Source organism: Passer montanus, unplaced genomic scaffold, assembly GCF_014805655.1.
Source record: "Passer montanus isolate IOZ18808 unplaced genomic scaffold, ASM1480565v1 scaffold16, whole genome shotgun sequence".
NCBI lineage: Eukaryota > Metazoa > Chordata > Aves > Passeriformes > Passeridae > Passer > Passer montanus.
In genome coordinates this window covers 7215322-7228033 of record NW_024363160.1, presented here as the reverse complement: position 1 = coordinate 7228033, position 12712 = coordinate 7215322, and the positions used below count along the sequence as shown (strand labels likewise).

General features: G+C 39.5%; 1 protein-coding gene across 3 annotated transcripts in view; it reads right to left on the bottom strand.

Annotated features, from left to right (window-relative positions):
- Nucleotides 1-12712, bottom strand: part of LOC120499299 (cytochrome P450 7B1) — a 125372-nt gene that overhangs the window by 33715 nt on the left and 78945 nt on the right. The window lies entirely within an intron of this gene.

Below are 12712 nucleotides of genomic sequence, written 5' to 3'. Positions count from 1 at the left end.
AAGAATAGACCGACCCAGTTTCAAGGAGTTCTAGAGTGATTAGGTCACTCCTGAGCCTCCTTTCTCCACCTCAACTCCTTCAGCCACTCCTCATAAGACTTGTTCTCCAGAACCTTGACCTTCTTCCTTCCCCTTCTCTGGGCATGCTCCAGTGCCTCCCTGTCTTTCCTGTAAACTCAATACTAGAGCCCAAAACTCAGCCAACCCGTGATGAAAAAAAGGATGAACACCAGGGCTGGAACCAGGAATTGATCTGCTGGCTCTTCCTATTTTTCCCAATCATTCCCTGCAAATAGAGGAGAACACTACTTGTGCAATTGATCTTTTAGCCAGCTGTCCCAAGCCCTGAGGTCTCTCCTGACTGCCCTCAGACTTCTTGTTGGGACTTTCAGACTGTCACCTCAAAAATCAATAATGGATGATATTTTGAAAGCCATAACAGGGTGAGGAGGTTTCTCTTCACATCTTTAAGCTGGACCCAGGAGGCAGCAGAGTTCTCAAATAGGTGTGACCAGTCTGCATGTTGGGCCTTCTGTTCCCATCAGAAGAGAGTTTCCTATGACAGTTTCCTATGTCTTCTTGCTTTCAGGAAGTGGCTTTGACAGAGGGTGTGGTCTGACTTGACCCTGGTGACACCTCCATCAGGGCTAGAGGAGCCCTTGCCCTCACCATTGTCCAGCTACACTCACAGAGCCTCACCCGTGTTACCACAGGCACCTGGGGAGGTGGGGCAGTCACACAGGTGATGCTCCTGCTGCACTGGGCAGGAGTTTATCCCCATTGCTCCCTATCCTGCAAGTCACCTGAACCTCTAAGTGTTCAGAGAGAAGAGGGAATCCTCCATATCTCATGGGCTGCTGTCTGTTGGGCCTGTCTCAGGGAAGACAGGATGAGATTCCAGTAGCCTGTCTGTCTATCATACTCGCTGATGCTCCTCAACCTGCTCATCCTCATCTCATTCAAATTTGAAATTTTATTAATAAAGTGTTCAATATTTTTCAACCAGCTACTTCAACTGGGTACCATTGCAATTGCTTAGGAGCCCCACATAATTAAATGCTGATTCCCAAAGAGCAGACGAGGCAGCTGTCTATACACGGGACACAAAATTCACAGAAGTGTCAAACTTCATGAAATCTTAAAAGTCTAAAACATTTATGTTGAAGAGATAATGAGCTTTACAGGTTCTAACAAAAATAATGTGGATACAGACAAGAAGACTTAGATTCTAAATCTAAAAAGGTTCTAAATCTTAGAAGAAGATTTAGAACACAAACATTTATGTTGAAGAGATAATGAGCTTTACAGGTTCTAACAAAAATAATGTGGATACAGACAAGAAGACTGAGATTTAGAATATCTCATCCATGTTAATCCAGGGATGCAAGCTCAGGACTACAGGCTGGTGACTCACCCAATCATCATTCCCTTTGCTTAGAAGATTTCAAGATTGGCTGCACAGCACTCATCTAGCACAGAAGTCTGTAGGTGTGGGTGTTTTGAGTACACTCAAGGATGGACCCTCATGTGTCTTGCTATGTGACCTAGGAGCCAGACCATTAGCACCCCAAACTGTGTCATATGACCAGTGCAGAACACAAAAAACAACACGGATTTCTTCCTAGAAAGGACCTCAATAGTTGGATCTGTAAGAAATGGGAAAAACCTCCAGCTCAGGTTGTCAGTAAAGCTGATATGAGATGCTGGGTCTTGTGGATGCCCAATCCCTGGCATCAATCCCTGCTGGGATGAGCGACCTCTGACTGCCACATCATAGATGCAGCATGCAATCTTATTTCCATCTGTATGCCTGAATCCCAAAACATGCATTCCATTGTCCCAGTGTTTAAATATTTGCAATTTTGTCAGATTCTGAAATTCTTGTTTGTTCTGACTGAAAGAACAATTGTGTGTTAAAAGTACAATGTAAAAACTTCCTTTATTCCAAAGGATAAGTGGTTATCAATAGCATCATAAACAGCTGGAGAAATATGGACTCACTGAAGTCAATACTAAACTGAATATTCAGACTGATTGTGGAAAGATTTCATAGCCTGTGCTGCACCAAGAAGTCAGGCATAGGGTAAGTCCTGAATTTCATAATCTACATGCTATCCCACTGCTCATAAACAACTGGTGACATCATAGGGGTGATAAGGAGTGCATCAAAGGCATGGCCAAAGGGTGCACTGAATTTTGTATTGAGGGTAGGCATAAATCCTGTTTTCCCAGCTATAGCTCTACTCTGGTTATAAACTTGATTTCTCTACCACCAATAACTGCTCCATATATGAGCTGTATTATGTACCTTTGCTATTTTTCAATTATTAAAAATTACAAGAAAATGAAAATTAGAAAGAAAAGGTTACCAGTAAAATTTTTTAGCATTTCGATTCCAAAGATTTGCACCATTCTGATACAATGTAGCCTTCTGTTAATGATGCATCTGTCATTTTATTGACACCCCTAAACAGCTTTATTCTCTTTTCTAATTAAGAGACAAAGATGATTATGTCAATCTATGAACTGGCATCTGAGTGCTTTTGTTAAAATGTAAGAAGCAATGAATATGATGAATATGACTATTGTTATGCTAAAACAAAAAACTTGGGGATTTTTACTGGAAAACCCAAGATAGCATAATATATAATGGCTAAATTAGAACAGATTCTTCATATTCATGCAGATGCACATGTGATTGTATTATATAATTAAATGAAGATACTGTGTGAAAAATTAATTCCCAGTAATAGAAAACATAAAGCAACAGTGATACATAATATGCCTGACTAAAATATGTGAGGAGAAATCATCAGATCATAAAATATCAAACAAATAAATGACAGACTAAGCTATCAATCCTCAAGGAAAAATTAAGTTATTAAATAATCCAAAATGCTTGCATGCCAGGACATGATTTCTGCTCCATTCTGCTGCTAAATCAGAGATACCTACTCAGCAGGCTCTTTTAATACAATACTGTGGATGGGATGAAAAGCTTACCATTGTAGGTAGGTCTTTGTGTTTGGATTGTCACAGGTAAGACTGGAACAATCTCCCACACACCAGCATGAATTGCTGCAATCTGTCCTAACCTAAAAAGGCCAGGGAGAAGACAGCAACAGGGAAATCCCACAGAGTCAGATGATCTTCAGTATTTTGGGAGTTAGCAGTTTTCAGACTCAAAGATAACACAAAACAGTTTTCCCCTCAGTTTTGATTAAAGGCAGCAGACAGAGGTTATGTGTCTCTTCTGGCAGCACTAGATCTTCAAGACCACTACTGGTGCTGAGCTCCTGGCAGGAAAGCACTGAATCCTTTCCAAGGAACTCAACCGATTCCATGTTTGCAGTTCCTGCTGATGGTACTGGGTGTCCTCAGGACAGAGCTTAAAGTACTGCAGTCTGACACAGCTCTCCTGGCATCAACTGAGCTAAAAGAATTTACACCCTGAAGATTTAGTCTTCAGCTGCTGACTGTGTCAACCAGTGTTGACATACATCCAATGAACACACACATCTTCCCTCTTTTTCTTTAAAAATTTCTGTTCTAAATTATCAGAAAAAGCCAAGACATTACAAGCTATCGTACGAACAGCGTTAAATTTAGTTATTGCTTCTGTGCTCCCTCACATGCACACCACACCTGTGGTTGCAAAATACCATCTTCTACCATTTCTCATCAAAGGATCACAGACTTTGTCTCAGATAAACTACAGGCAGCAAATGGAATATCCATGACCCTCTACTTTGACTTTCATGAAGGTTTAGTCCACGGGGGAAGGAAGCTCCTCACACTTTTGCTAAAAAAAAAAAAAAAAAAAAAAAAAAAAAAAAAAAGATCTGCAAGTATAAACTATAGCCTTTGCACTGCGTATGTGCAGGTTAAGAATATGCCTCTGGATAACTTATGGAGATGTCCATTACTTATAAGACCAGTGGTCTTGCTCAGTACTTCAAAACATCACTCTACTTCTGTTGCACATCATTAAATATCCAGCTGACTGAAAACAAAATTTTGGGAATTGTTTTAAGGAATTATTAAAAGGGGTAATAATTTTTCCTCTGCTGCAGGATCTCTTCTAACAGTCCACTCAATAACCTGCTGTGAGTTTGGTAAATTTCCATTTTGACTACCCACTAGTAAGGCTGGGCTGTTCACTGTTTAGTGAGAGAAAGGGAAGGTTTCAGCCCTTTGGCTTGAAAAGGGTCTTTTAAGAACATTATAGTCTTCTTTTAAGCCACAAACACTTTGCTCACACTTAAGTAGCAAGACTGAGATATTAATATCAATATTCTATATAATTATAATTCTATTCTAATATAATATTCTTAATATTATTTAGAATTTTTATCTTAAAATAACAAAAAAGGAAGTAAGCAAATTGAATCACAGCCTCATGTTTTTCTTACAAATTGAGGGATGTTTATAATTTATAAGAGCAGGTAAATAAAAACCAAATTAAAATCAGTGATATAAATCCACATAGCAGTATTAACTTAAATACTGCTGTTGCTAAGCCAGATAGTACTTGGTAGAGATAATATCTCATTAAAAGTGGTTAACAGTGGTAACTAACAAAAATGACAATGGTGGTCACAGAATATGAACACCTGCACATGTAGGACTTACAAACCAGTCATTAACAGACAAGATTCCCAGGGAAAAGGGGCTCTATATAATCTGAAGAGCTCTCAAAAAATGCCTTTGAAAATCAGATTAATAAAATCAAACCCTGCCACTGCACCTGTCCACGGCCCAGCTACAGAATTCTTCTTGCCTGTGCTGGGATCAGTTCCGACCACAGCCAGCCACTGGACCTCTGCCAGCCACAGCAGAAGCCTGGGTCTTCCAGCAGAACAGGCATCACAGCCACTTCCAGGCTTTTCCCTTTCTTGTCCCCTGACTCCCCCTCACCCCCCTCCCAACAGCTCCTCTGGATGGGCCAGAGGACATGGCCAAAGGAAAGGAAGTGCAGCCAAGACTTTGCTATGCCCCAGCAGCCCCTCTCTGCTGTTGCAGGGTCACTGGCAGCCAGAATGATTTAGAGCAGCCTTCAGGCTATTCTAACTTACAGTGAGGGACTTGACTGACTCATTGCTGCTCCAGGACTGTGGGAACATAAAGCTACCTTAAAGCCATTTCAGTCATCCCTGCTTCTGAGCTGTGCTATTTTATTCTCTCCTATGACTGAAAAAAAACCGGAGAGTGCGGGTTGTTGACACATCTTGCAGCTGCAGCAAGTGGTGCTTTCCTTTGCCTTTCTTCTGCCTTTATTTGTTGGGGGGTTTTTTGTGTCTGTTTTGGCTTTACAAACGGCTCTGGTAGTGTTCATAGCCCCGCACTCCATCTGAGACTGTGATTTATGGCAGTCTCGGCTCTATTGATTGGTCTTCCAAAGCTGAGGCTCCCGTCAGCTGCAAGGCTGTGGGAAGGCATGCTGTGCTGGAGTTTGCTGTCTGCAACCAGGACAAGCAACATTCTTGAGGTTCCCATGCATGCCATGCCCATCAAGAATAATTTTGTACTTTAGCATCTTAATTTTTACAGAATCAAATGCTAGTGACAAGCTCAGCTGAAGAGAGATCAACTGTTTCATTTCATTGCTTATCAGCTTTGCTTACATTTTAACTCTGATGGTACTTTGGATTAAATTTCTGCATCGATAATCTGTTTTGTTAGGCAGAGAAAATATCAAACTACATTTATTCTACTAATTCCTGTAGCACTCATGCACTTATAGATATATACCTTTAATATTCTCTTTCTTTTTATATTTGCCATTTTAATTTAACTTCATTGCAAATATTTCACACTTACCCTCTTTGTCCTTTTCTTCTATACCACCTTTATTAAATTAAATTATTTTTAAAAAAAGTACTTCCATTTTTTAATATTATTGCTTCTTCTCTATCACTATCTAGATTTAACATTTCATTGAGCAGACAGTTTTAATTTTCCATTTCTCCAACTGTTCTTTCATTAGACTATTTCTTAAGTCTTTCATTTTATTTTTCTCTTCTGTAATTTGCTTTTAACCTGCCTAATGGACTTGTCTCTTTTGTAATTTGCTTTTATTCCCTGTTACTCTCCTTGTGACTTCTCTTTGTTGCTCAGTGCTGACAAGTGTTCTTCCCCATCCCCTGTGAGTGACAGTGACAGCATTTGAGTGGTAGCTGGCAGATTTAGGAACAGTAAGTATCTGTCTGAAAAGATTTTATTTGGTTTTATTTTTATTTTGACTGTAAAATCAGACCTCTCGAATCCTAGAGCACCAGGGGGCATTGTTTCATTTAGAAAATAAAAATTGTTGTGATAGCTATTAACTTCCCAACAAGTCCACTGCAATACCAAACAGAGCCAAAGGGGAAAAAAAAAAAATGGAGCTATTAAGGCAAATGCAGCGACCAAGGAGGGTTACAGGTCAAATGTTTTAGTGCTTAAAACTGGGTATTATTCTGGAAAGCTGCTCTACAGTGAATCAGAAGTGTTGTACCCCTGACCTCCACGCCTCTATGCCTCAATGTTCAACTACAGCACTGAGAAGGAAATAAGGAATTGGGAGTTACACTGACAGCTCCTGAGCAGAAACATGAATTTAACCAACAGTGGAAAATATTGACTGAAGTATCTAGAAGGAGCAGGCAGTGACAGCCAAGGGAAATTACATATAAATGTAAAGAAACTGCCTGAACTGCCATTAAAATGAATGGAAAAGTAAAGCAGCAGGAGAAAGTGGAATGTCCCACAGGTCCAGCAGCTATATTTTAGTGAAATAATTAATAGGCTGCATTTCATAATGAATTGCAGGGTAATAACAAACAGAAGTGCAGCTTCACAGCTGACTAAACTCACAATAGCAACAGGCAACCCTATTACCACTACTGAAACAATCCTGTTTGCCAAAGAAAAAGAGAAAAACAAGGCAGCAAAACTCTCTATAATTATGAGGGAAATCATCTATGTAACAACTTAACTAATGCCCAGAAGCTGAATGACTCACAGCATTAAGAAAATTAGAAAGGGTGCTCAGTAGTATTATATAATTCAGGACACGTACATTAGAATACCATGGTCTTACCACGCCAGCAGCAAATTTAAGCACTATGTAGTACAGGGCTCCAAACCCTGCAGATCACAAGCAAATGCTTAATTCAAGCCACAGAGCAGAATTAAGTGGATCTACATGTCTAAAGATGGATTTTTGTTATTTGGATGAGAGGCATTGTTTGTTTGTTTGTGCGGTTTTGTTTTGTTTAGGGGGGGAGTTGTTGTTCTATTTTCATGAGATTTGATGCTTGTGTAGCTTCAAGTGCTCCTGCTCTAAATGTGTTTATAAGGAAAATTACATGAAATGTAGCTCCCCCTGAATTGCCAGCTGCAGGTGAGGACCTCCTGATGGAACTGATGGACAGCACTGTCTGAAACATAAACTCTGCTCACACTGCCCAGTCTTGTGACAGCTCTCTTAGCTCAAGTCATCTTGACTCAAGCCCAGGGCCAGGTCACATAGACCAGAAACACAAACTAAGAATAATTAGATGTCATTTTCCTAACCCATTAATTTCTAAATAAGTAAATTTGAGTAAAAAGTGACCCCCTTTTTAGTTTGGGTCCCATTTATACAGGAAGAATCACAGGTGCCCTTGAGCAATACCTGCTGAAAACCAAAGGAGCTCCTGCAAGTTCATATTTCTCCTAGGCAGAGGCAGAACCCAGGAGATACTGTGCATGCCCCAAGGTGAAGTCAGCTGGAAGGCAGCAGAAATCAGATATCAAATTCAAATTTGTATAGCAAAGTTTTTGCAGAGCAACTATTTCATAAATCTCAACTCCTTTATGTTGACTTCAGCTTCTGAGCCCCTGCTGCTCTGCATCCCAACGACAGGGCACCACCTGGCACATTGTGCTGCTTCTCTGAACAACATATTGATTCTCCATAAAAATGAGAATCACACGTCAGGACTTCATGGTTTGCTGTAATGACTTCTAAAGATTAGAGAAATATATGTCTATGTTTATATAAATAAAAATAAAACAACAGCCAATGCATCAAACACAAAAACTTCCTTTTATCCCTCTATATGTCACTATTTTCAGGTTTTTTTCCACTATTTGCAGCAGATACGTGGTTTTTTACTAATAAAGATCATGTTGACCCCTCTCCTGTACAATGAATAAACAACAAAGCATACATTCATATTACAAATAACACATTATTACACACACCTATACTGAGCTAATTAAATTCCTGTAATTTCCTTACTATCAGTGCTGTATTTTACCTACTTGTACATTATCATTTTACTGTGGCAACTCATATGACTCTAAATGCTCATTTTCTTGTTACATTATAAGCAACCTGTTGGTGTCTAATTGAATACCAGATAAGTAATTTAATCTTGAGCTTCTACTGCCATCTGTAATATTAGGAGAATATTGTATGTAAATCATCATCATATACCCAATTGGTTAAGAGTTTACAGTCCTTCAAGAAAACACTCAGCAAAACAGCTTGCAGTAACTCTGTATTATTTTCCATATATACTATCAACAATATATTTTATTTATTTTTTCATACATTAGCATTTTAAAAATAAATGTTTATGTTTATTGTTTTCTTCATTAAGGTTTGTTTTGGAAATAATATGGCTAAGTTTGAAATACAACATTTATAATTAACAAAACTCCATGTTCAGAGAATGCTTACCTGTGGAGCTGATGTTCTCAAAACACAGGTTAAAGCTTAAAAGCAGGTGGACACAGCATAATTAACCCATCATCTAGATACAAATCCACCTGTGAAATTAGGAAGCCTTTGGAAGCATTTTATATGCATGCAAACCCTTTGAATACATTTAGGGTAAGTCTTGACATTTCTATCTGAAACATCTTTTAGAATATTTAGAGAAAGATCTTCTGTGAACAGATCTGCATTTTCAAGAACTGCTCTGAAATTTCAACCTAGGCAACTCTCAAGGGCTGCAGTTATGTTACATCTGCTGTGTGCTAGACTGCAATGACAAAGAGGATGTTACTGTTCATTTCAATTTAATGTGTGGATAATACTGTCCCTAGGCACCAAATTTCTACCAAGGAGGTTAGATTATTATGTAATATCCACATAATTAATTGCATTATCAATTTTCTTACTTTTTAAACATTTGCTTTTGGTTAGAAAAGATTATTGTACTGCTTCTAAAAATGTCTTTACAATTAATTATCTTTCATTGCAGCAAGCAACAAGGAAACGGATATTAATCATATAAGACTTTCTCAAATTGCTGGGATTATCTCATTTTTAATTACAGGTGGCATAAACAGTTTGTGCAAGAAATGTGGCAAAACACCTATAGCTTCTGTAATATGCTTTTTTTGCACCAAAATCAGTCGTCTTTCTTATTTACATAAAATATTCCAGTCTGCCTTGGAAAGGCTCTTCAGCCTTCAATACTGTCTGTGGGAAGTTTCACCACAGAAAACAAACATCAGCCATCAGTTCAAATCTGCCTTGCAGCCAGTGAGTCAGGGATGTCCTCCTAGGGGCTTTAAACCAGTTGTGCTCCCAGACAACACAGAACAATGCCAGCATCTCATTTTCAGGACGTAACTGACACATTAAAGGCCCATGATCCTTAATTAGAAGCACTTATTGACTCAAAAATGAAGTCTATAATCCCACTAAAATGCCTGTTTTCTAAGCACCAGAACATCTTGGTCCACCAGAGACATGCTTGCACTGGCTCTCTCCACAGCATGCCTGCAACACCCTGTGCTCAGCTCGTGGCTCCCATCTCCACTGAGGGAGAGCACAGCAGACATTCCCAGCCAGCCAACCGGGCTCAGCTGCCTGAGCTAAGTTCCTGGAGAGGGAAGAAGGTAAAAGGAGAGGGAGAAGGGACAACAGGATCAAGAACAAAACAAAGAGGAACATCGAGCTGAAAAAGATAGGAATAGATTTAGAAGTCACCCAAAGACCTTGGAAGACAGAAAACAAGAGTAGGAAAATGCTGAACTCCAGTGAACAAGGCAGCAGTATCTTAACCAAGTTGGTCCTGACCATGTAGATTTTAAAGAGCTAGCCTTTAACTACAGCCTGGCAGGATGCCCATGGAAACTAATATAGAAATTAAGTTTGAAGTGTTAACCATGCAGCAAAATCCATCAATGGAAAGTTTAAAATTATAAAAATACTGCTCAAAGGCCAGAAAACCTGAGTCTCTGATTCTCAGAAAGTGCAAGAGGCAAAAGGCTGTGCATAATTCTCCTGCCATGCACTTCCTGGCCCACACCTGCTGCTGGCCATAGAGCCAACAGGAAATCCAGCTCTGGGAGCTCTTAGTCTCACCTTGACTATTCTTTTCTTCAAACATAAAATGACAAACACAAAATATTAATAAAACACATTTCTGATTTGGGGAGTGGAGGAAGGAAGCCAGAAGCAGACACAAGATAATACAGTCTTCATTCATATGTACTCCCAGACCAAAAGATTGTTCATTCTGTATTAATAAATATTTAAAATCCACTTGTGAAAGAAAAACAGTAGATAAGAAAACACAAGCTAATATAAGCTTTTTTGCAACTAGTGAAGTAGAGGTCTGATCTTGCAGCCGTGGTGCTGAAATGATACTGCTTTCATGTGTGTGTTTACTGCATTGCTCACAACACGATTATTTCCATAAACTCATTCTTATCTAGCTTCTTACTTCATCAGCTCATGTTCTGACTGAAGTTTTAACCCTATTTGAGCCTTACACAAGGAACTGAATTTACCCGATTCTTCTCTTTCTTTCAGGTTTTTGTATTCCTGGACAGCTTCTGTGCAATTACTTACTTGTTAATCTTAAACCTAAGCAATTGTGGGTTTTAGAAAGACTCTTCCACCTATTACCATCTTTTTATTCAATTAGCACTAACATGTCGCCTTCCCACTGCTCAAATCTGCACCACCTGAAAGAACAACTCTCCACAACTCACCTCAGAAGGTACAGCAAGGTTTCTCTTGTGCAAACCTGCATTATTTTTCTCAGAAAATGCCTATGTCTTTCTCAGCACCTTCTGATTCTTGCAGGTGACACCATCTGCAGCTGTTCTAAAAAAGTTTATGAGGCAGAATTCCCACTGAACAGCCTTTGCTCTCTTATGTCATCTCCTTCAGCTATTTCCTGAGTCAACTCTGCTGTAGGTAAGGCTTGTTTTCACTAATTCAGATCTTCACCAATGAGCTTTTCTTCAAACACACAAAGAGAATAGATAAAATATTGCTACAAAGGAAAGGTGAGCTATAGGAGGAAGGACGATGGGGATTGAGCAGTTAAAAGCAGAAAGGCACATGAAAAGGAGTATGGCTCATACTTTCAAATGAACTTGAAAGATTACACAAAAAGAAAAATTGGAAAGAAAGCATCTTGACATGAAGTACAAGATAGGTGAACTGTAGGATTGTGCAATGGATCCATTGCACAAGGCTGCTTTAACAAACAGCAAGATCCTGGTCAGAATTACTCTGAAGTATGTATCCAAAACAGTTTGTACACTATTAAATGTGCTAGCTGGAATTTAAATGCAAAGCCTACATCTCTTTCACAGTTACTATGGAAGCGCCTACCCTCTGTATATTTCAGATCTACAGTCTTAGACTTGGCCTTCTTTGCATATTAGATTATAACAAAATGTTGTCACTTCTTCCCAAAAATATCTCTAAAGACTGACCTTTCCCTTCTTTCATACATCAAAAAATCTTGTCAAGCGGCCATGTCATCTTGCCCCTCACAGCCACTGGACATGGTTTACTAGAGGGTGCTTCTTCATTCTGAGCACCCCTGAGGTGGGATGTTCTGGTGGGGAAGAAGGCCATAGCTGCTTTTTGTATTTCTTCTCTCCTCTGCGTTGGGTGCAAACTTAGCATCTCCACTAATATTCTTTATGACTGTCCTGTATTCTTGTGGAAAACAGAGTTTTCAGCTAAAGCTCCAATCTGCCAGCAGTACCACCCCTCACTGCTCAGGCCCTTTCTTGTCACACTACCAGCAGTTGAGAAGAGACTGCTCCAAGCTCCCGAGGCCCAAGATGGTTACACCTCAGAGAACAGTGGGGATGTAGCCCTCTCACTTGGGCCACTCCATATATTTCATTTTATAAAGCTAGACAGAGCCCAACTAAGATCAGTCTGCTTGCTGCTGATTTCTACATAAAGTTATAGTCTCATCTGATAATGGTCAAAACTTTTAGTGACCTATTGGCTATCATTAGCCAAGACAAAATTAATTTGCAGTTTATTTTTATCTAAGAGATGGATATACATCCATAGACCCACCACCACAGAATGGAGGTGACTCTTCATGGCAGATGTACAGGACTATGTCCTTTATGTGCATATTTAATAAGGCTCTCAGGAAGAGACTCCCCTCTGCTGAACATGAGTAGCTGTGAATAACTGATACCAAGTTGTAGCAGTTCTGTGGAGTAACAAAGGACTCTGGAGCTGTCTGCATCATTTGCCATAACCTCTGGAGGTGCACAAACAAAAATTACCTTCACATACCCATAATTTTATCCATTCACATTACAATTGCATCTGTCCCTGGGTTACACATCAAGCAAAGTGTCTTTGCTGAGGGTAGGACCATACAATTCCATAAGACATGTAACCCAAGATCTTTTCCATTATGGTACAAACCAGACTTCTGTGGTGCTCATAAATATGATC